Source organism: Panthera leo, chromosome E1 (genome assembly GCF_018350215.1).
Source record: "Panthera leo isolate Ple1 chromosome E1, P.leo_Ple1_pat1.1, whole genome shotgun sequence".
In the NCBI taxonomy this organism is placed as follows: Eukaryota; Metazoa; Chordata; class Mammalia; order Carnivora; family Felidae; genus Panthera; species Panthera leo.
Window position 1 is genome coordinate 10,697,154 of NC_056692.1, and position 23,592 is coordinate 10,720,745.

General features: G+C 49.7%; 1 protein-coding gene across 4 annotated transcripts in view; it reads right to left on the reverse strand.

Annotated features, from left to right (window-relative positions):
* Positions 1-16,160, reverse strand: part of EPN2 (epsin 2) — an 86,849-nt gene extending 70,689 nt beyond the window's left edge. For 2 of the 4 annotated variants that reach the window (XM_042914454.1, XM_042914450.1), the window contains exon 1: positions 16,023-16,160. The gene's annotated coding sequence lies outside the window, so the exon portion shown is untranslated. Of the gene's footprint in view, positions 1-14,038; positions 14,355-16,022 lie in introns of those variants that run through there. The other 2 variants (XM_042914452.1, XM_042914451.1) reach the window with 2 other exon arrangements.
* Positions 16,161-23,592: the final 7,432 nt, after the last annotated feature.

Genomic DNA, 23,592 nt, shown 5'->3' on the forward strand with positions numbered 1-23,592 from the left:
ATTTTGGTAGAGTGGACTTAAACATAATCAGAAGAGAAAAAGAGCAAACAAGATTTTTGTTAAAAAGTGAAAGAAGTAAATAAAAACAATGATGGGGTGGGATGAAGAAAGAAATAATGGGTTTGGTTTTGTTTCGATAATCATTTCTCTTTCTTCAAATGTTAACATCTATCCAACACCTTGCATTCAGATTACAGTGATTTCTTGTGCTATTTACCATTTTCTTCTACCAATAAAATATAGTTTTTTTAATCAATAAAGAATGTCTTTTCTTTCATAATTTCTTGTTTCTCTTTAAAGCAGGGAAAGTGCTAGGGGCACCTGGGTGGCTCAGTTGGTTGAGCTTTTGACTTTGGTTCAGGTCATGATCTCACGATTCATGAGTTTGAGTCTGGAATCGGGCTCACTGCTGTGTGCATAGAACCCACTTCAGATCCTCTGTCCCCCTCTCTCTGCCCCTTCCCTGCTTGTGCTCTCGCCAAAATAAGTAAATTTAAAAAAAGAAAAAAAAAAGGCAGAGACAGTGCTTTTTCTTTTTTTTTTAATTTTTTTTTTTAACGTTTTTATTTATTTTTGAGACAGAGAGAGACAGAGCATGAACAGGGGAGGGGCAGAGAGAGAGGGAGACACAGAATCAGAAGCAGGCTCCAGGCTCTGAGCCATCACCCCAGAGCCCGTTGCGGGGCTCGAACTCACGGACCGTGAGATCGTGACCTGAGCTGAAGTCGGACGCTTAACCGACTGAGCCACCCAGGCGCCCCTAGACAGTGCTTTTTCAAAGTGCAGGAGGAATCAGATTAGTTGCAAAGACCATGTTTTAAATTTTCTCTTTATACACTGGGTCTTCTCTATGATTACTTTTTATAACAAATGGAATTAAAGCACAAACTAGGTCCCAAGTATGGGACGTGGGTCCTGAATGGGCCAGAAGACCTGGTTACAAAGCTGTACTACCACTAAGCAGGCTTGAGATATTCAGAGCAAAATCCCAGCCACTCCCCCCCACCCCCCAACCCTGGTCCCAGGAGTTAAGCCTTCTGCAGTTCTGGCCACAGAGAGGATCCCCTCAGAGCTTTCCCACTGGTTCCACTGGCAGGAAAACCACTGGAAGCTACATAATCCCTTTTACTTGGCTCCTCTGAGCTTAAACCACCATACTTTAGGGTCAGCTGTCCTCCCAGACTCCATCCTTTTCTTCTGTTTATCCCTGTCTTGTTTGCTAAACAAATGTGAAATGGCCTAAAACAGCAGCTCCCAACCCTGGCCACACAGGTAAATATCTGGGGAACTTTGGAAAATACTTAGGCTCAGGCCACTTTCCCTGAACGATTAAAACAGAAGGTGGTGGGGACCCAACATCGGCATTTAAAAAAATTGTTTTAATATTTATTTATTTTTGAGAGAAAGAGAAAGAGAGAGAGAGAGAGAGAGAGCAAGTGAGCAGGGGATGGGCAGAGAGAAGAGACACAGACTCTGAAACAGGCTCCAGGCTCTGAGCTGTCAACATAGGGCCCAATGCGGGCTCAAACGCACAGACGGTGAGATCATGACCTGAGCCAAAGTCAGAGGCTTAACCGATGGAGCCACCCAGGTGTCCCAAGCATCGGCATTTAAAAAAAAAGAAGCTCCCCAGGTTATCCTGACAAACTACATTGAGCCCAATTGAGAATCACTGGCTTAGAGAAACCCATGTAACAATGAAAAGCAAGCAAACAAAGAAACTCAAGCAACAGGGAAAGAGAAGGAAAAAACAAAACAAAACAAAACAAAACAAAACAAAACAAAACAAAACAAAACGCTGGGCCAAAAAGCAAGGTTAGAACCCCAAGGGCAGGCCGCACTAGAGCGGGCCCAAATGATCGACTTTGCGCTGAGCTTCCAGATGGCCAAGGCAAAGATGATTCACGCTGCCCACGAGACAGAAATAGAGCTAATTCACAGAAGAGTTCTTCCTTGTCCTGGGACCTGAGATGAACACCTCTCTGGACCCTCCAAAAGAGGACACACGGCATGATGCGAGAGAGCATCTCGCCCCACAAGGCAGCCCCTGCGACGGGCACCCCACGAGTCAGCAGTTGACTTATTCAAGCCTGTTCGCTAACTCCTTGCTAGAAATAAAATCTAACAGAAATCAATGTCTACATATAAAACGTGTTACCAAACCCACTTCATTTTGCACACTGATAACAACATACCTAACCTAACCCCCTGACCTCCGGCACCTGACAACACAAGGGCAGACACTGTTTACTGAGGCATGGAAATAAAGGCAATGACTCACGAAAACACCAAGTCTGCCCCTATAACTCTGGAGTCAAAGTCAAGCATTTCCCTCAATGCCAGTGCTAAAAAAAAAAAAAAAAAAAAAAAAAAAAAAAAAAAAAGCCACTGCCCACCCTCAGACCCATAGCTGTGGTCTCTCAGGTCTAAGAAGAGGAGGGTGTCTCTCAGATGGCAGCCTCCTAAGCAGGCCTCATGGCCACCGAAAAAAAGCAACAGGCCTGAGTCCCTGACGTGGAGTATGCTTTTCCGTTACCTATGATGTACTTCAGTAATAAGTTCTTTTTTTTTTAATTTTTTTTAAATTTTATTTATTTTTGCAACAGAGAGAGACAGAGCATGAGCAGGGGAGGGACAGAGAGAGAGGGAGACACAGAATCGGAAGCAGGCTCCAGGCTCTGAGCTGTCAGCACAGAGCCCGATGCGGGGCTTGAACCCAGACTGTGAGATCATGACCTGAGCCGAAGTCGGATGCTTAACCGACTGAGCCACCCAGGCGCCCCAATAAGTTCTTTTTAAATGGGTTAAAAATCAACGGATTATGGAAGTTGCCACCCCCCCCACCCCTGTATGACGACATTTTCTTTTTGATCCACGTATCACATCACCCATTTCAAAGTAAGCACGGACAAGTTAAAGTAGCAACCACTCACAATTGCCAAAGGTGGAAACAACCCAGATGTCCATCAACAGACGAACAGATAGACAAACTGTGGTCTGTCCACACGATGGAATATTATTTAGCCACAAAAAGGAATGACACACGTGACTCCAGGGCTGAACCTGGAAAACACTCTGTGAAAGAAGCCAGACACAGAGGATCACACCCATATGACTCCATGCATATGAAATGCCCAGCACAGGCCGAGCACCCTAGAGAGAGAAAGCAGGTTAGTGGTTTTCAGGGGCTGGGGATGGGAGGGATAGGGAATAACTGCTTAACGGGTACAGGTTTCCTTCTGGGGTGATGAAAAAAGTCTGTAACTACATTGTGGTGATGATTGCACAACAGTGTATATATACTCTTTTTGAGAGAGACAGGCAGGGGGGAGCGGAGGGAGAGGGAGAATCTTAAGTACGCCCAGTACAGAGCTGACATGGGCTCGGATCTCATGACCCTGGGATCATGACCTGAGCTAAAATCAAGAGTCGGACGCTCAACTAACTGAGCCATCCACATGCCCCGGTGTAAATATACTTAATGCCACTGAATTTTTTTTTTTAATTTTTTAATGTTTGTTTATTTTTGAGAGAGAAAGAGACAGAGAGGAGTTGGGGAGGGGCAGAGAGAGAGGGAGACACCAAATCTGAAGCAGGCTCCAGGCTCCTGAGCTGTCAGCACAGAGCCCGACGCGGGGCTCGAACCCACGGACCGCGGGATCGTGACCTGAGCTGAAGCCAAACACTTAACCGACTGAGCTACCCAGGCGCCCCTTAATGCCACTGAATTGTTAACGCTTTGAAATGGTTACCATGGTAAATTTTGTGTTACATGTATTTTGCAATTAAAACAATTAATCGCAAAATTCTCGTTGTGCTAATAAAATTCAACCCACATCAAGATTTTGTATAAAGATTATCACCCACAAGTACAGAAGGTCAGCTTCGACTCCAGAGCACATGAAATCAAAATTAGGATGCCTGGTGTTTAGTCTCCACTGAAAAGCAAGCTTCCGGGGGCATCCGGACGGCTCAGTCAGTTAAGCATCCAACTTCAGCTCAGATCATGATCTCGCGGTTCGGGAGTTTGAGCCCTGTGCTGACAGCTTGGAGCCTGGAGCCTGCTTCAGATTCTGTATCTCCCTCTCTCTGCCCCTTCCCTGCTTGCACACACGCATGCGCACTCTCTCTCAAAAACAAAGATTAAAAAAAAAAAAAAAAGATTACAAAAACAAGTTTCCAAAGAGTGTGTATCTGCTAGCGATAGATACCGAAGCACTGATCAATGAAGTAAGTCTGGGATTTGCTTTGAAATAATCGAAGAGGGGGGAAAAAAAAAAAAGGAAAGAGAGAATCGAAGAGGGGTAGGGGGAAGGATCCTAGATTAAAACTGCTGAAGCGGGGCGCCTGGGTGGCTCAATCAGTTAAGCGTCCAACTTTGGCTCAACTCATGATCTCACAATTCATGAGTTTGAGCCCCGCGTCCAGGCTCTGAGAGCTCAGAGCCTGGAGCCTGCTCTGGATTCTGTGTCTCCCTCTCTCTCTGCCCCTCCCCTGCTCGTGCTCTGTCTCTCTCTCTCTCAAAAATAAATAAACATTAAAAACGGAAAAAACAACTCCTGAAGCTCAGTGCTGGGAGTTCACTGAACTAGTCTATTTTTCTATGTTTGAAATTCCCCATAATGAAAAGTTTTACTTTGCTTTCAAGCAAGTTCCCCGATACCCTTAATATGCTAGATAATGCTCCGCGCAGGTTAAAGAACTAGATGCCCTTAAGCTGTCAAGTTCTGGGGGCTCTACCCAGTGTCCTCCACCTGAGTCCTACAGCTCAGGGTCACTGTGGAGGCCTGTCCACGAGAGGCCACACAAGGGGCTCCTCAGAAAAGAACCAGAGCCCCAGGTGAGACCGCCAGGCAGCCACACAGAGTCCTCTGACCTGGTCCTTCACACTGTAAACCAATACATCACGTAGGCCTCGAGATGCCTCCCCCAAATTCAGCGAGGGTCTGGAAACAAGGAAACCTTTCACTGAACTGCCTTTAACAGAGCCAGGGGACCCCCTACCACTGCAAACGGAGCTCACCTCCCAGCCCCAGGGAAGCAGGAGGCTGCCAGGCGCTTCCCAGATGCAACAGGTGGTTAAACTTGCAATCACCTACCCGCTTGTTTCTCCTCCTCCCCCTTGGAGAACCACATGGAGGTGGGAGGCAAGGCCAGCATCCCTACCACCCTTCCCACTGAATGCCCAGCAGGTAGGAAAGTACACGGCATAGAGCAGAGGCTCAGCTAAATGTTTGCTGTGTGATCCTGACTTCTGATGGACACTACTCTCAAGGTGCATCGTAAAGACTTGCTTCTCACAAATGCCAATGCAAGATACCAAATGGAAGGCACCAGAATGTACCGGTGTTGGGTGCCAGGAAAGGAGAGGACAGGAGGCAAGGAGTTATCGTGCAAATAACGCCCACCTAAAATAGCATCAGAGATGCTCTGGAATGTAGAGGCCTGGGTCAGGGAGAGGGGGGAACGAGAGGAGGGTGGGAGACAAGTGTCTAAGCAGAGAGGGTGAAGCGTGAGGGCAAGGAGGAGGGCATCGAACAGGGAGGTTGGCAAGCCCCACCACCCTGAACAGGAGACACTGCCGTGACGAACTGTGTAGGGTCCTGGGTCTCCAGAGCAGGGCCCAGGCCACGAAGGGAAGTGAGCAGGCGTCACGGGAGGGGTGGGGGCTGCAGAGAACTGGCACACGAAGCCCCATCCAGAGATGGCGCCGACACTGGCACTGACCCACTGTTGCCAGGCAACAGTGCAGGCCCCTGGCTGCCAAGTGTTCTGATTTGTCAATGAAGCTGCAAGTCCGGATTGCTATGTAAGATCTCCTGATTTTCATGTTGGCAACTGCGGTAGACAGAATAATGGCTTCCCAGAGATGTCCACATCCTAATCCCAGTTACACGGCGAAGGGGAATTAAGGCAGCAGATGAGATTAAGGTTTCTGAACAGCTGACCTCAAAATAGGGAAGATCCTGAATTACCCCTGTAATGGCAAGGATCCTTAAAAGTGGCAGTGGGACGCAGAAAAGTCCCTGTCAGAATGATGCGGCATAAAGACACAGCCTAACTGTGGCTGGCTTTGAAGACAGAAGGGGCCACCAGTCAAGGGATGAGGGCAGCCTCCAGAAGCCGGAAAACACGAGGAAACAGATCTTCTCCTAAGGCCTCCAGAAAGGAGCACTGCCTTGGCTACACCATGATTTTAGCCCACTGAGACCTGTGTTAGAATTCTAACCTACACAACTGTTGTTTTAAGCCACTGCATTTGTGGTCATTTGTTACAGCAGCCAGAGGAAACTAATAGGGCAACCAACTTTAATTCCTTAAAAAGGCCCAGCACAGCCCAGACAAAATACATCTGTGGGCCGCATGGGGCCTGTGGACCACTCTTGTCTAGTCTAAGAAGAGTTGAGGGCCAGGCCACCTCCTAGGTACCCAGCACAAGAGCCTGGCACGTGATCTCTCGGACATGCATCCCAGGGTGAACTGCTAGGTCCCTTACCTTTATGACCTGGTCATAAAATTCTCCAGGGATTTCTGGAAAATACAGCTGCTGGGGGCACCCAGCTGGCTCGGTCGGTAGAACGTGCAACTCTTGCTCCTAGAGTCATGAGTTCAAGCCCCATTTGGGCACACAGCTTATTTGCAAAAGAGAAAAAGACAAAAACAGAGCTATTTGGCCGTAAAGAGCTCCATTCCCAAAGGACCTGTTAGCCGTAGCAGGCACATGGCCCAGACCTCACCCTGGGACCTGGGAGAGTGGCCTAGAGCAGAGGGTGGAAGAGGTGAGAACCCCTCTCAGCCCCGCCTTCTCCTGCAGAAAGAAAGAAGTGGGGGCTTCTCAGCTCCCTGGGGAAGCCTCCAGGCCCTCTCTCCCGGCCACCCACAGGGCGCTCTCTTGCTGTCAGTGACTCCCCTGCACCTACAGCAATGAGATCACTTTGGGGTTTTTTTGTTTTTTTTTTTTTTGAAACAGCAGAGGAACACTTTTCAAATGAGCTCTTTTTAGTTTCCCACGTGCAGAGCAGAGCAGAACTGCTCCAATCAGAGGCAGCGTGGAGGACCCAGGGCGCTGCCCACTCGCCACCAAAAGACTGTGTGAAAGCCACGTCCCGACTCAGAGCGCGCTAAGCAGCCGGCCTGTTCCGCCTCACGTCCGGCCCTTCCTCCTCCACACCCTCGCTCAGCTCGAGCTCACACCTTCGCCTTCAGCCCTTGGCCGGGCCCTGTTCTCTGGCCCGGAGGCCTCTCCTCTGCGTCCCCCAGAGCTCCCCCTCTCCCTGCAAGACTCTACCTCCCTACCCTTTCCCCTGAAGCCTTCAGCCTCACTCTCGGTATCTGACACCACTTTTTACCCTCCCTCCCAGGCTGCCATCACTTATCCTTCCGTCAGGAGCCACTGTCTGTGCACCATAAGCTACGTGAGCCCAGGAACTTACACCTCTCCATCCGTGTATTTCCAACCTATAGAGCACAGTACATATGTGCTCAATAAACATTATAGAATTGGACCGCAAACTAATTTCTTTCTGAAAATATAATAAATTATGATGTTGTGATATACATGAAATGCACCAGGTAAAACCTCTCTTCCAGACATCTTCCGCTAAAAGCGAATCTACCTCAGTTAGGTACTCTAAATTACAACTACCTTTGATGGAACTTCTGTGAACAAATGTAGTTTTAAGTTTTACAAGTGGCGTTTGCTGCAGTCATTACAATCAGGGGTGTAGGAAGGAATCTGGCTCGTAGGCTTGAACGGCCAGATAAGAACCCGCCGTGCCTGCTCCCTACTCCTGGCTGAAAATCAGGGGGGAGGAACATTGCCAAACAGGTGGGGCACAATCTTTTCTCCGGCCCTCACCCAGTTGACACTCTCTGCTGGGCCAGCCCCCTTTTGCAAAGTGGCTCAAGGCAAACCTCAGCAGCCCGGGGGGTGATCTCTCCCTGGCACGATTCCACCTTACATGCTGCCCCCTCCCTCTTTCCTCAAGCTGGTTCCTCGGTGACTCTACAGTAGCTCAGAGCCCAGCACCTCATATCTCATCACTGCAAAGGCTTCTTGCTCTCCTCGTGCTCCAATTGGCTCCCACCTTCTAATCCCTGACACGCCCAGAGGCTCCCCTGAGCACACAGTTCATCTTGCTGGCCCACACAAACCATGAAAATCATCTGGGGGTACTTCTAAAAAAAAAAACGACCGGCTTTTCCTCCATGGTCTGGGGTGGGGCCCCATCACAGGCATTTTTAAAAAGCTTTCCAGGCCATGTGACCTACAGGTGCAGCCAAGGGTAAAAACTGCAGGCTCTCAGGGTGTCACATCCACTCTCCCCAGCCAGCACGGAGGCCTCCGGGGCACCTGCCTCTCCCCAAACAGAACCGGACCCCAGGACCTCCCTTCACTCTGACGCACACCCTCGTGCTGTTGCTGGAACTGTGACCTATCTCGTCTCACCGATCTGCCGGGTCAGGCCCTGACAGAGGGCCCCACCCCAAACACTTGAGCGCCCTACTGCCCACACCACCAAATCCCAAGGCCGCTGCCCCATCAGAGCCAGTGGCCATCGGGCCACCTCTGTCCTCACTGTTCCCAGCATCCTCCGGGCAGAGCTGTTTCTGTGTACGTGGGGTGCCACGCACACCCCACACGCAGGCCCCAGCCCACGCCCACCCCAAGCTTCACCCCCTGATGTTCCCTCGACCTGAAAGGCCTTCCCATCTGTCCTCTATACCCGGATACTGGTCCCTGTCCTTTGAGGTCTACCTCAAATCCTACCTTCTCCCTGATGTCTTCCCTGACTCTTCTAGATTTTTCTGCATTCTTGATGTCCTAACAAAGAATCAAAATCACAGCTTAGCAAACCACCAGCTTCTATTGTCTCACAAATATTAACTGACTTCTCGATCGGTGGCAAGACACATAGCATTTCCCCGACACGCATCATCTTGACAAGAGACCACATGTCGCAGATTTTCCAGGTCGACGGTGACCTCAAATATTCTGCCCTAATGTCATAGAATGGTCCTCGGTTTGATCCTCATGCTTTTGCATCAGCTGAACTGCCTCTCATGAAGTGGCATAAAAGTTATTCCCCTCATCATGTGTTTCCCAAACGTTGGGATCCCAGGTACAGTCATTATACCCCAGGACAGCACTGGATATCACCAGGCACTCGCAGAGAAGTCACTTTCAAGTAAATATGTGATTTTTTAGCCTGTCAGTATTCCTCCACTGCTATGACTTTTCTGGGGAGGGAGGAAGGACAGGTCCGGGGGCGGACTCTGCAGAACCAACTTCCAGCTCTGATGATTTATTCACCTCGGCCTGAAAGCGTTTACAGAACAACAAATTTGAGTCCAAACCTCCAGGGCCTCCCAAGAGTGCAGGGCAGGTACTGACACATAGCTGTTTACCACTCCTTGGCTTGGGAGCTGCAGGCAATTTTTAAACCTTGGGAAAGTGATCACACCCCAACCTCCACATACACTGTTAAGACCAGAAAAATGACCCATTTGCTACAAGTCATATGTTAATTGCCTACTGAGGAAGGAGACACTTTATATTTTTATTTACATAACTGTTTAAGACTAACAAGTTCCTCTGCGTGAATTTGATCACGTTTTAACAACAGCATTAACCAGAGGATTTTTTTTTTTTGAGTCCTTAATTCTCATGTGTCATGTTTACAGAACCAATGTGCAGAGCTTCAGGATTACAGAGTAAAAAAGAAATGAGCCCTTTCCTCAGAGCAATTTGGGCAATTATTTTAACACAGTTTTGCAAACACAAAAACCTTTACCAGCCCACACAGACTTCCTCCCAGCCAACCCAGCTGGGGTCCTCCCAGGCCCCCGCTGTAAGCATCCAGGCAGATGTACGTCTTAGAATTTACTTCTGTGGCCCTGGACAGGGAGGTGAGGTCTTGCCACAGAAACAGCTTCATGAGGCTCCAAAACCAGACAGGTATGGGACTGGGTGGGTACACAGAACCAGCCTGACCCCCCCCCCCCTCCCCAAGCTGGTCTACTCATCTGTGAAACGTGTACTTCCCAGGGTTGCTAGGAGGGTTTAGCAAAGCAATGGAAGCACCTGGCACGGCTACAGAGTGAGGCAGTGAAAATATGTGGTTTTGAATCTGACACAGGTGGCAGCAAAAACTAGGTGGGGTACTTACTGGCTGTGTGGCCTGGGGCAGGGTGCTGAACCCCTCTGAGCCTTAGTTTTTGCATATGCAAAAAAGGGAAATCGTGACAGGCCTTGGAGGAACAGAATGAAATTAAATATTGTGCGTAGATGGCGTAGCATAGGGCCTGGCACACAGGAGACATCAGAAAACCATCAGGGCTCTCTCTCTCTCTCATACACACACACTCACACAGACCGTGTTTGGTTTTGATGGACAAGACGGTAATTACTATTGGTGGAAAATGAATTTTTCCCCCCAAACCCTAAACACCAAAGAATATTAAATCAATCTGAACCATGGGGAAGGAGGAGGAGTGACTTCCATTAACACCAGTGGCCATCCCTAATGGCCCCGTGGGAGTCTGTCTGGTGCCCTGCCCTTTCTCAGCTGCATTTCTAAAAAGCCTTGACCGTGAACATCTTGTTTGATGTGTGGGAATGATGAACCGGCTTTTCTAACAGAATCCTAGATTTAGCGCCTCTTTGAAGGGCACTGATGTCTTACATTCCCTTCATTAAGGAAAACACCCCAACTAACTCCCATAGTGATGACGCCTGTGACCACGGTCCAAGTTATCATCACATAAGAAGGAAGCGAAAACATCTGACACACCAAAGTCCCTTCCCAAGTGTCATTGCCATCACCTTCCGAGCATTCCAGAAGCATTTCAGAGGCAGAAAACCACTGCTGTGTATGAGCGCCCTCGGCACAGTCGCCCAGTGCTGACACCTTCACACGCCTTCTTTATTCGGTCCTCTGGGCCAGGGTTCCCGAACCTGGTTCCTGGACCAGGAGCATCAGGAACACCTGGAAACTGGCTGAAAACGCACCGTCTCAGGCCTCACCTCAGACCTACTGACTCAGACACTCTGGGGCGGAGCCCGGCAACGTGTCTAATGGGCCACGGGGTGATGCCAATGCACGCCTGGAGTCTGAGAAGCACTAGTCTGTTCTGCAAGGTGGTTACTATTAGCCCCACTTCAGAGATACAGAAGATGAAGCTCCGTGAGTACAGCGCTCAACGCTACCCAGCCAGGAGACCAATTTGTACCCACGTCTGATTCCACAGCTATTTCTCACACGGACTTTGTAGCCAAACTGTCTGGACCATGCGGTGCTCTCGGCTACTGAGCCACCAGGATGAGACGATGACATTAGCTTATGAGGGGTGGGAAAGAGGAAGGATGGAGCCTGCACTCAGAACTGATTAATTATAGATGCTTTTAAACCCACATCATGCATCAGCCCTAGATGGTCGGCCATCCCTCAGGACGAGCCTGCTTCTCCCTGCTCCATTTATCAGCGGGGTTGCCACGAAGGGAAGGCGGAGCGGGGGAGTCCTCTGCACAGCCCTCTGTGCACCCACTTCCTGGCACTGCTTTGAACAGAAAGAGAAGTTACCTGTTCTGTCTCCAGAACGCTTGAGAGTGCAACCTTGACACCCACAGGAAGGCTTTTCTGGGCCCAGGCACAAAGCAGGTTCCAGTACCTGGGGATGCTGGGAATGAGTCACCACAAAGAATCCGATGCATGGACACGGAACATTTTAACAATGTTGCAGATCTGGTTCAAAGGAGGCAAGCCTCTTTCTTTCTTTCTTTCTTTCTTTCTTTCTTTCTTTCTCTTTCTTTTTTTTTAATCTAACCCTAAATCTAGCGTCCGTCAGTTCAATTGGTTCATTAAACTCTTGACATTCAACTTACAGTGGTTTCATTGATCCTAAGGTCAGGAAAAAGAAATCTCATTCACAATTTCCAACTTTCTACAGAAACTCGGTGGTGATTTTCAGATCACAGGTTTATCCTCTATAATAAATTAAATGAGCACACATAACACTGAGGGGCTTTATACAGGAGCTGGTGGAGTACGAGGCACCCAGGTTTGGGAATCACACAGACCCTGGTTTGGCTGCTGGCTGTGTGAATTCCTTATAGGTTACCTAACATCTCTGGGCCTCCATTCTTCCACTCACAGATGGGTGGTGATCCCTGTGTCATAGGTCGATGTGAAGACAAAATGAAATGACATTAAAAAAAAAAAGTCTGCTGAAACAACTTTGCATTTCAAGACATGAAAAACTTAACCATCTGACAGTACAATTGATGGAACCAAACAAGTCCATAGATGGACGGGACACACTCACTCAACGGCACGTACACTTATTTCACTGTATCTGTTTTCCCAAGTTTCTATTTTTAGACCCCTTCAGACCAAGGAAAATACCATTGACGAAGTTATCAGAAAGCTTGTCAATGTTCAAAAACTCAACGGATGGCCATAGTCGTTTCACAAGGCCAAACAAAATGTGCTCTCTCCCACCCTCGACGACCTTAGTGACATCACTCAGTCCCTTGCCAACTTGCAGGAGGGCTTCATACAAGTCTCTTCGTCTCTCTGAGACTTGGTTTCTCCAGTGAGGTAAAAGGCATAAGAATATTTTGGAACCCCAACAAACCCGCTGGAATCCCAGCCCCATCACTTAGTGGCTGTGTGGCCTTGAGCACATGACTTCAGCACCTGGGTCTCAGTTCTCACAACTGCAGGTGGGGGATAACACGCATGTGGCTGAACACGCCCATGTGCCATGTGACGTGACACACCCATATGACAGATGACTGTGGGACCAACAGTAGTGGTTTTTGCAAGAGCAAGGCGAAATAGTGGAGCCTGTAGCAGGGGACCAATCAAAGTTTGTTCCTCTGCCCCCATGAGTTATTCACATCCTAGACCTGTTCTGAGCACCTACCATGTGTCAGAGCCTGAGCTGGGTACTGGAGAAGTAAGCAAAGACAGGGAGGGCGGTCGCTGGCCTCAAAGATGTCACAGTGCCGCAAAAGCCCGATACTGAGACAACACGACTAAGTGCCCCAAAAGGCTGTTGGGGGTGGTGAGGCTTGAAGAGAAGGGTTTGAGGGACCCAAACACTGGTGGAGGTGGCCGGCAAAGGCCTGACAGAAGCGGGCTGTTTAAACTGAACACATGAATAGAAAGCCCAGCAGACAAACAGGGGAGGAGAACTAGAAAATTCCTCATATCCTCCCCCACCTCAAGTTCCCCAAACGCAAGCCCTGTCATTTCTCCAAGGCTCAGGGTCACCAGGTACTCATGCCATAAAGCGACGACCACCGCAGTCATCCAGGCCCCATCGCTCTGACAGGAAGGTTCTGGGGAACAACAGTAAGACCAACTGCCAAGAAGCTTTAACAACTTTAATGCGCTTCCCAAGAGGATGAAAAGGACAATTCCTGCATGAAAATTTCTTGGCACTTTAGTCCACAAAGAACTGGAAGTTGCCCTCTTCCTAATGAAATCTTCAAAAAGAAATGAATAAAAATCCCACTCTTTAAGTTCAGCAAGAGCCCAGCCATTACAACAAATCAAAGCCCTAAAAACGCATCTACTTTTGCAGGACTCCTATCAGAATGCCAAGTCTCAGGCAATCCACACCTTATCATGGAAGGCAGTTACATGAAGAGGCATCCACTGTATTTCTTTTTTTTTTTTTTTTTTTTTTAAACTACTCATGTCCCAAGTAATTTTTTTTTTAATTTTTTTTTTTAACGTTTATTTATTTTTGAGACAGAGAGAGACTGAGCATGAATGGGGGAGGGTCAGAGAGAGGGAGACACAGAATCCGAAACAGGCTCCAGGCTCTGAGCTGTCAGCACAGAGCCCGACGCGGGGCTCGAACTCACGGACCGAGAGATCATGACCTGAGCCGAAGTCGGCCGCTTAACCGACTGAGCCACCCAGGCGCCCCGGCATCCACTGTATTTCTACAAAGCCTTTTTTACAAGGGATGGGTCATTTCTAAGGCTGCATGTACCAAACGAAGTATCCTCATTTGAAAGTTTTACCTTTCTTCACACGCACCACGGTGTTTGGTACAGCACATCTTGCTGGGAGAAGAGTTCTCCACCGAACTCCCCATCTGCCAGACTCAAGGTTCAAGGAGGCAAAAAGCCTGTGGAAACCAGGAGAGATCAGTACATCCCACAGGACAATCCAAACTTGCTCCTGTTCCAGGACCTCGTGGGAAACGATCTGCACTCTACCCAACTCTACTAGCCGGTATCTCATTCAGCGCTTACAAAAGAAAAGCCCAGTGCGACGGGTAACATGACTAACCGAATATGAGAACTAAAGAAACTAGTAAGCTTTAAAATATGAAAGGGAAAATACAAGATACATAAAAGATCAGATCTTGATGGCTTCCCCAACACCATCACTTACCCCAAATACACTCACTGGCACAAGAACAATTCGGAAACAAACTGTAGTCCCTCCCGATGTTCATTTAAATACAGACGAAAACTTAATTATCAGCGCAAACTCAATCACTGCTGTGCAGGACTCAGTATCTGCTATTGCCAGCACCTATCATCTGGTATCTAGAGCTACAAGATGTACGTGTTTTCGGCCAAATCTTCATTATCTTACGTAATTGGGGGGGGGGGGGGAGAGAGTAATTAAAATTCACCTTTTTCTATCCCTTTAACCTCCTGTTGCAATCTCTTCTTTCACAGGGCATTTTCTGGAGGTGGAAAGCAAGAACTCATACTTCACATCTTTTCCTGCCTGTTATCTCGTGTGAATGTTAAAAATAAAAGGGGGAGGGGGAGGGGGATAATATCCTGAACATCTCTCTAAAAAAAAAAAAAAAAAAAATTCTAAAATGTCCTGGAAAGCAAGCCCCGGAGACCAACCTTCTAGTTCTGGCGGTGACACGGTACCAGTGCATGACCTTGAGCAAATCACTACATCTCTGGACCTCAGTTTCCCCCATCTGAACCCCAATGATGGTCAGGCCCGGTCCTCCCTTAAAGCACAGATTTCAGATGCATCCCCAGGACGAAACAGCGAAGGGACCCCCGGCCGATGTCCCAGGGCGGAGGAATGGGCTTTCACAGGCCCCTTCTGGGGTTTCAGGGGACAACAAGCTGTCCCCACTCTCCCCCGCCCCCCCGCAAAGCCACTGGGCCAACTTCAGGTCGCAAACAAAAACCTGTTGGCACAGACTCCTCTAGGAAGGGCCAGCCTCTCCCAACACGCTCTGCTCAGGGGGAGCCGCCCCACGGGCAGAGAGAGGGTCTCCTTGAAGAGGCCGGCCCCCACGCACCCATAAACCCACCCGGATCAGCCGAACGGGACCGCCGGGCGGGGTCTCTGCCATCCCACGCGGAACAAAAGGCAGCTGGAGCCCGGCTCTGCCGCCCCCGTCCCCGCTGTGCTGTGGGGGTCGGGGGTGGGGAGGGAGAACCTGGTCCCTGGGGAGGGAAAGGGGCCCCGCTCCAGCCCGAAGGAGAGGGGCGACGGGATGGGATCCCGGACAGCGGGGACCCCTCCCCCGATTCCTGGAGGAAACGGGGGGCTGGGCTGTGCACGGGGGCGGGAGGGAGGAAAGGGGTGCCTGGCCCGAGGTGGGGAGGAAAGTGATCTGGGGAGGAGGGGCGGGGTGGTTCCAAGCCGAAAGGCAAGAGGATGGGGGCCCGGAGAGGGCTCCCAGATCTGGGGTGGGAGTAAGAGGAGCCTCAGACTCAGAGAATATAAAAGCAAAAGCTCCCCGATAGGGAAACGGGGTGGGGGGAGGTGGGGGTCTTTGCAGCGGAAAGAGGGATCCAGGTGGGGAGGGGGGCCATGCCCCAGCCCGTGGGGACGGGCCTGGCTGGAAAGAAAAGGGTCCCACGCGAGGCAGGGACCCAGCTGGGGCAGCTGGGGTGCATGCTCTGGGGGGCGGGCTGGAGGGGAGCTGCTCTGCGAGGGCGTCCGCGCCCCAGGGAGGGGAGGGTCCGCGCCCTGGGGCCCCGCTCCCGCCCCCCGAGGCGCGTGGGCCCCGCTCACCTCCGCTCCTCCGAGCCCGCCCGGGTGCGCGGCTGCGGCCGCCGCCAGCGCTGAGGAGGCGGGAGCGACCGGAGCCTGCGGAGCCGCCGCCGCAGCCGCCGCCGCGTCTAGCTCCGTTTGACACCCACACACCAGCCAACATGGCGGCCGGGAGGGGGCGCGCCGGCTGCGTGCGCGCGCCCGCCGGCCCCGCCCCGAGGCCCCGCCCCCGCCCCGAGGCCCCGCCTCCGCGACCTCCCCCCACCCACCCACAGACCCGCGACCCCTAGCGGAACGCCCGGCCCTCCTGCGGCGCCGGGGGCTTACGCCCGAATCCCCCAGACCTCCCCCCAAGTCCCACACACGCGTCTCGACGACCCCCCCAACCGCCTACAAGCCCTGGCGAACTCATACCCGAACCCACGCGCTCGGCAACCTTCCCTGAGATCCGCCCCCCACCCAGTCCGCCCACACCCCATACTCCACAAGCATCTCACCAGCCTCAAGCACGCACCCCGAGCCCTCATCGGACGTGAAATTCCGTTCTTGCCCTCGCAGTATGCACTTGAAAACATTGTTCCTGTAGGGGCTTCTCTCAGGAGGTGGAGCCTGGAGGGCGCCAGGGGCTGCTGGGGCACCGGTCACTTTCGGTTTCTTGAGCTTGGTGCTAGGGTCACAAGTGCGTTCACTTTGTGAAAATTTACCGATGTACACGTTAGACGTGTGCACTTTTCCGTATGTGTGTTAATACTTCAATAAAACACACTCAAACATCATTCCGAGAGAGGGGTGCATCGCCTTGGCTAGACTGCCAAAGGGATCTATCTAGAAGGTGGATCCCTTGGCTCACCGTCATCCTCACATGAGGAATTCACAGACTCACCCCTTCACACGGCCTGGAACTCTCAAAAGAGCAGCCGGAACCGCTCCTTCCATGTGGTTCAACCAGTGCCCATGAGGCACCTGCTATGTGCCAAGCTCTGTGCAAGGCTCAAAGGGAGACAAAGACAAAGCTGGAGAAGAGGCAGACCCTGCAGAGGTTCCTGGGACCTCACGGCATTAACCTACTCCAGACAGGGTGGGGTGAGCAGAAACCCCTCACCGCAGAGTATGGGGTATGGTTCAGGGTTTGCTGGGTTGTGGACAGCACCATCCCTGTTCCCAGGAGGCCCAGGTGACAACACTATGCCAAACTCCGTTTTCAGGGTCCCATTCTGCTCTCCTAAGATACCTTAGGCAAAAGTCACTGCACTTCTTTGAGCCTTATATTCCTCCTCCCTATGAAGAAACCAGTTGGATAAAGACATCCCTTCTGTTCTTACAAGTTGGGATCTACACTTCCCTTCTCAGGGAAAATAGAAGAGTGAAAGGAAAGGGGAAAAGAGAGACTGAAAGAGAAGGAAGGAAAGAAAAGATAGGGGAGGGAGGGAGGAGAGGGAGAGGGGAGGAGAGCAACAAGGAAGACGGAGAGAGAAACTAACACATTGGTAAACCCACCCGGTCATTTTTCCTTTGAAAAGTCCAACACTGGTAATTCTAGATGCTAGAAACTCCTCCCCATGGTTTGCAGCCCCCTCCGCTGCTCAGTGTCCTTTCTGCACCAGGAGAGTGAATTAAACCTTGTGGCAGGAACCTGTGTTTTGAACTTGGCCCACTCCCCCTCCTGGAGAGGGTCCTCAACCAGTTCAACACTCCTGTAAACTGCAGCTCACTCTTGGCGGGGCCTTCCTGGGCCTTGTGGGAGAGCAGAGCTTTACATGAATCATGGCCCCTGCCCTCAAAGAACTTAATCCATTAGAATATTTGAGGTCAAAATGGAGGTAAAGTTCACTTTCACTAGGATTTGCAACCTCAGATGAATTATGCCAATACACTGTGGGTGCTCAGTGCAGGCTGGAGTGCGTTAGATTGTCTGAACCAGTGCTGCCCGAGAGAACTTTCTGCAATGATCGAAATGTTCTCTAACCGTGCCATCCACATGTAAGCACGTGAGATGCAGTTAGTCTGAGCAAGGAGCTGAGTTTTTAAGACCTTATTTAACTTTAATTACTGAATTTATTTACTTATTTTAATTAATGAATTTAAACAGCCACATGTGGCTGGATGCTACCACGTTGAACAGCGCTGGCCTGAAACCTCACCAGAGCCTCACAAGGTGAGCGGTCTTACTGTCCACATTTTACAGACAAGAATCAGAGGTTTGGAGAGATGCCAGGGCTTGGTCATCCAGGCCAGTTTTTCTGCACATGGGACCCATTCCCTTCCCCACCCAACTAGCGTGTCGCCACAGAGATAAGACGCAAGTTTTGGAAAGAGAAATTGATACAGACAGAAAGATCACGATGGGGCACCTGGCTGGCTCAGTCAGAGAAGCCTACAACTCTTGATCTCGGAGTCCTGAGTTCGAGTGCCACGTTGGGTGCAGAGATTATTTAGATAAACAAACAAACAAACTTAAAAAAAAAAAAAAAAGATACGATGAGCTAAGTACAGCCCAGAAAGTAAGTTGGAGATTGAGCCAGGCTGGGGGGTGGGGGAGGGCCTCCTGAGGCCCCAAACCCCCACCCATGTGCAGGGTCAGAGGGGACATTCCTGCATTCCTTCAAGTGATTTCTCCTTCCTGCACTGCTTTGAAATATAGCACCTTCTTTCATGGTCCCTCTCTCAATTCACCCTCACGATGAGCACTTAAGGTCAGCAGTCCTATCCCCATTTTGCAGATGAGGAGACAGAGGCAGCACACAGCAGTGCTGGGATTCACACCCACGCTCTGGTCCAGAGCATGTAAGCAGTCTTGCAGAGGAGGCTGAGGGACAAGCCAGACCCTGTGCCCACGCCCAAAGCAGTCCCAGGGCACAGGGCTGGCGCAGACATCTTCATCAGCCCTTCCTAGTGTAGCCGGGGCTCAGGCGTACAAGAGCACCTGACTCCAGGGGTCCCAAACAGACCAGGTTCCGCCGCTCACTGCTGACAAAATCCAAAGACAGAGAGAGAGAAGGAGAGGTGAAATCAGAAAAGGATTTACTGCAGTGAGGCCAGCCCCGGGGAAGACAGTGGACTCAAAGACAGTCTCCAAAGACAGTCTCCAAAGTGCTGAAAATACTTCCAGGTTTACATTAGGCAAATATGGGACAGAGATCGGTGGGGACCTGCAGGTGGGCAGTAAAGGTCAGGCCCACGGTCACCTTGGAGTCAGTCACCTGCGGGCGGGGTCTGGCTGGCTCAGGTCAGTCCTTATTGCTTGAGGGGGTAGTTTTGGTTCCTCAGGGGATGCTTTGCCCGAAGGGCCTTTTGCCTAAATTAAGAGATAAGCCAGGGGCGCCTGGGTGGCTCGACGGTTAAGCGTCAGACTTCGGCTCAGGTCAAGATCTCACGGTCCGTGAGTTCGAGTCCCGCGTCAGGCTATGTGCTGACAGCTCAGAGCCTGGAGCCTGTTTCAGATTCTGTGTCTCCCTCTCTCTCTGCTCCTCCCCTGTTCATGCTCTGTCTCTCTCTGCCTCAAAAATAAATAAACGTTTAAAAAAAAAAATTAAAAAAAAAAAAAAAAAAGAGATAAGCCAGAAAGAACTTACTCCATTAGAATATTTGAAGTCAAAATGGAGGTAAAGTCCACTTTCACTAAGATTTGGAAGTTGGTTCCAGATGCATAATGAGGCGGTGACTGGGGCTGGTCTGAGTGGTGTTTCAGAAGCACAAACAGATGGCTGTGCAGAGCAGGCAGGGATGTCTTGGGTTAAGGAAGGTGGGCATGCTGAGTGAAAAGAATCACCTAGGGGCGCCTGGGTGGCTCAGTCCGTTGAGCGTTGAGCGCTGAGCATTGAGGTCTGACCCCGGCTCAGGTCATGATCTCCCAGTCTGTGAGTTCGAGCCCCACGTCGGGCTCTGTGCTGACAGCTTAGAGCCTGGAGCCTGTTTCGGATTCTGTGTGTGTGTCTCTCTCTGCCCCTCTCCCGCTCATGCTCTGTCTCTCTCTCTCTGTCAAAAATAAAATTTAAAAAAATTTAAAAATTTTTTAAAAATTAAAAAAAAAAAAAAAAGAATCACCTAGTAAAAGGTTCAGAAGGAGGTCTCAGGGATCTTCACCAAAGATTGAACTTTAGATTCAAAACCATTTGTCCAGCAGAAAGAATCCTGTGCTGGGGATCCGGAAACACCAAACTTCTTATCCACTGATTTGCTGTTTGACCTTGGCCATGTCACTGGTCCCCCCAGGCCTCAGTTTCCTGAACTGTGAAGTGGGAATAATCCATCACACTCAATGGGATTGCACCAATGAGGTGGGCCCTCTCCCTACCCACCCCTACCACCACCTAAGGAAGGTGAAGTAACCTGTATAATAAGACCCTCCAGTTTTTCCCCTAAGGAAAGGTGGTCTCGCCTAGAACAATCCTTTCTTTTCTTTTGTTCATAACTTCCTTGGCTCACCTTCCTTCCTATGAAAGGTTTCCATTTTTTATAGGCAGTCCTTCTTCTTGCTAGATGGGGTGCTACTCAACTTATGAATCATTTAATAAAGTCAATGAGATCTTCAACGTTTTCTTGGTTGAATTTTGTTTTTTTAACAAGCCCTGGATGGGTGTTAGCAGTGGTTCTTATTAAGATACAGTGATGGGGCGCCTGGGTGGTTCAGTCGGTTGAGCGTCCGACTTCAGCTCAGGTCACGATCTCGCGGTCCGTGAGTTCGAGCCCCGCGACGGGCTCTGGTCTGACGGCTCAGAGCCTGGAGCCTGCTTCCGATTCTGTGTCTCCCTCTCTCTCTGCCCCTCCCCCGTTCATGCTTTGTCTCTCTCTGTCTCAAAAATAAATAAACGTTAAAAAAAATTAAAAAAAAAAAGATACAGTGATGAACCTACTGTAGCCCCTCTAGGGGCTGGAAGTTGAAAAGGGCAGAAAGGAATCATGAACATGAGCAGAAACTGTAATAACACATAGAGAATCGTGAAAGAAAGGGCTGTGAAAGCTCACAGGGAGAAAATTTTCTTCTAGCTCCTGGGGGGGGAAGTAATCAGACAGGCTTCCAGGAAGTGGAGGTAGTAGACTTAGGAAATAGTAATAATAACAATAACAATGCTTGGCTTGGATGATCTCATTTCCTCTTAATAACAACCCTGAGTTTGAGACCATCTTTATTCCCACTTTATAGATGAGATTCAATTATCCGTCCTCGATCACAATGCTAAAAGGGCAACAATACTGGAAACCCCGAGGCTTATCTGATTTCCAAGCTGATCTCCTTGAAATAGGAATTTGAATACGCTGAGGGGAGAGATTGCCCCTTCCCTCCAGCCCCAGGGGTGGGTGTATAACAAAGGCTAAGCCTATCAGAGCATCTCTCCTGGTCGTAGTGGTTCGTTCCAAACGGGCGGGCGCACGACCCAGAACCGGCCAAGACTCAAGCCAGGATTTTCGCAGAAACCGTTGAGAGACAGGAAGCTTCTCCTCCCATTAGGTTGCTGAGCTAGTGGGATGTAAGGCTGGGGCAGCTCTACAGTAGGAGAACCAGCCTGAGAATGAAAGTAACACAGAGATGTGGGCGCCTGGGTGGCTCAGTCGGTTAAGCGTCCAACTTTGGCTCAGGTCATGATCTCGTGGTCTGTGGATTCAAGCCCCACATCCGGCTCTGTGCTGACAGCTCAAGCCTGGAGCCTGCTTTAAATTCTGTGTCTCCCTCTCTCTCTGCCCCTCCTCTGCTTGTACTCTCTCTCTCTCTCCCTCTCTCTCAAAAATAAATAAACATTGGGGCGCCTGGGTGGCTCAGTCGGTTAAGCGGCCGACTTGGGCTCAGGTCATGATCTCGCGGTCCGTGAGTTCGAGCCCCGCGTCGGGCTCTGTGCTGACAGCTCAGAGCCTGGAGCCTGTTTCCGATTCTGTGTCTCCCTCTCTCTGACCCTCCCCCGTTCATGCTCTGTCTCTCTCTGTCTCAAAAATAAATAAACGTTAAAAAAATTTTTAATTAAAAAAAATAAAAAATAAATAAATAAACATTTAAGACAAGAAAAAAGGACGAAAAAAGAAAACCAAACTCAAAGTGGCTTAAATAATATTTGGAATCAATTAGCTCGTTTAATTAAAATTTCCAGAGCTAGGGCTTCAGGTACAGTATGATCAAGGTTCTGGCTCCATTTCTTTGACATAAGCCATATGCCTCATAAACACGTCATCATTTTCCTTGGCTGGTTTCTCAACTTGCCGTAAACTGGTTGTAGCAGATCCGTGTGTCACGTCTGTAGCCACAACACCCAGAAGCAAACAATATCTCTTTTTCCCAACCATCCACGGCTTGCTGTGATTGAAAGAATTTGGATTGCCTGCTCATCCCCGAGCCAGCTGTGGGGAACTTGGGGCAAGGAATTGAGGTGGTTGGCTTAGACCAATCAGGACTCATCCCTGGAGCTGGGGGGGTGGGGGGCGGTGAATTTATGGAAGGCGAAAAGGTACTGGGGTGGTATGCAACAACCTGTTCCTCCTTCAACTGGTTGACTTGGGTTTTCATCACTCAGTACCCTGATTCCTAACGATAATGGTCACCAACCCCACCTCCAGTTTACATTTAAATTTTTTTTTTTCAACGTTTTTTTATTTTTTTTATTTTTTTTATTTTTGGGACAGAGAGAGACAGAGCATGAACGGGGGAGGGGCAGAGGGAGAGGGAGACACAGAATCGGAAACAGGCTCCAGGCTCCGAGCCATCAGCCCAGAGCCCGACGCGGGGCTCGAACTCACAGACGGCGAGATCGTGACCTGGCTGAAGTCGGACGCTTAACCGACCGCGCCACCCAGGCGCCCCTACATTTAAATTTTTGATAGCTCCATGCTTTTATACTTGTACTAGTCACTAAATCAACGAACAAACTGACCGTTCTGCTTGGGATTACACAATGCCTTTCTTCCAAAGCCCTTATCACACCTCATAAACAAGTTTCAATACCCTGCATCAGTTTTCCTCTCTAGGGCATTATGTGCAACTATAAAAACATAGCATCCATTTAAATATAGCTTCTGATCTTATGACACAACATTTCTGTTTCTTATTGTCTTTTAATCTTTCGGCTTTTTTCCCTATAGTGAAGATTCTAAACAAGCCAGTCCATTTTTTTAAACGTTTTCTTGCACAGGTGTGGAGAGCAACCCTCCTCACTATCAGACCAGGGGCAGGTATATCCCTGGCTGGCCAATGAGAGTGTTGCATCTCCCTGGCCACAACGATTGGTTCGGGGATGGCATGTGACCCAAGCTCAGCCAATAACTGCTTTCTCCAGGATTTTTACCTAAAATTAGCAACAAAGTAGCCCTCTCTGCTTCTGAGATTGTGGGCACCAATGACTCGGGAAGCCTAGAGCTGCTAGGATCCCTCTTTGTCACAGCAGAGAGAAAAAAAATTTTTAATTGAATTATAATTGACATACACTATTATATTCATTTCAGGTATACAAGACCCATGATTCAATGTCTTTATACATTACAAAATGTTCACCAGGGTAGGTCTAGTTGCCATCTGCCACCATACAAAGTTATTACAAGATTATTGGCTGTATTCCCTATGGTGTACATTACATTCCTGTGACTTATTTTTGTTATAGTCCTATGGAAA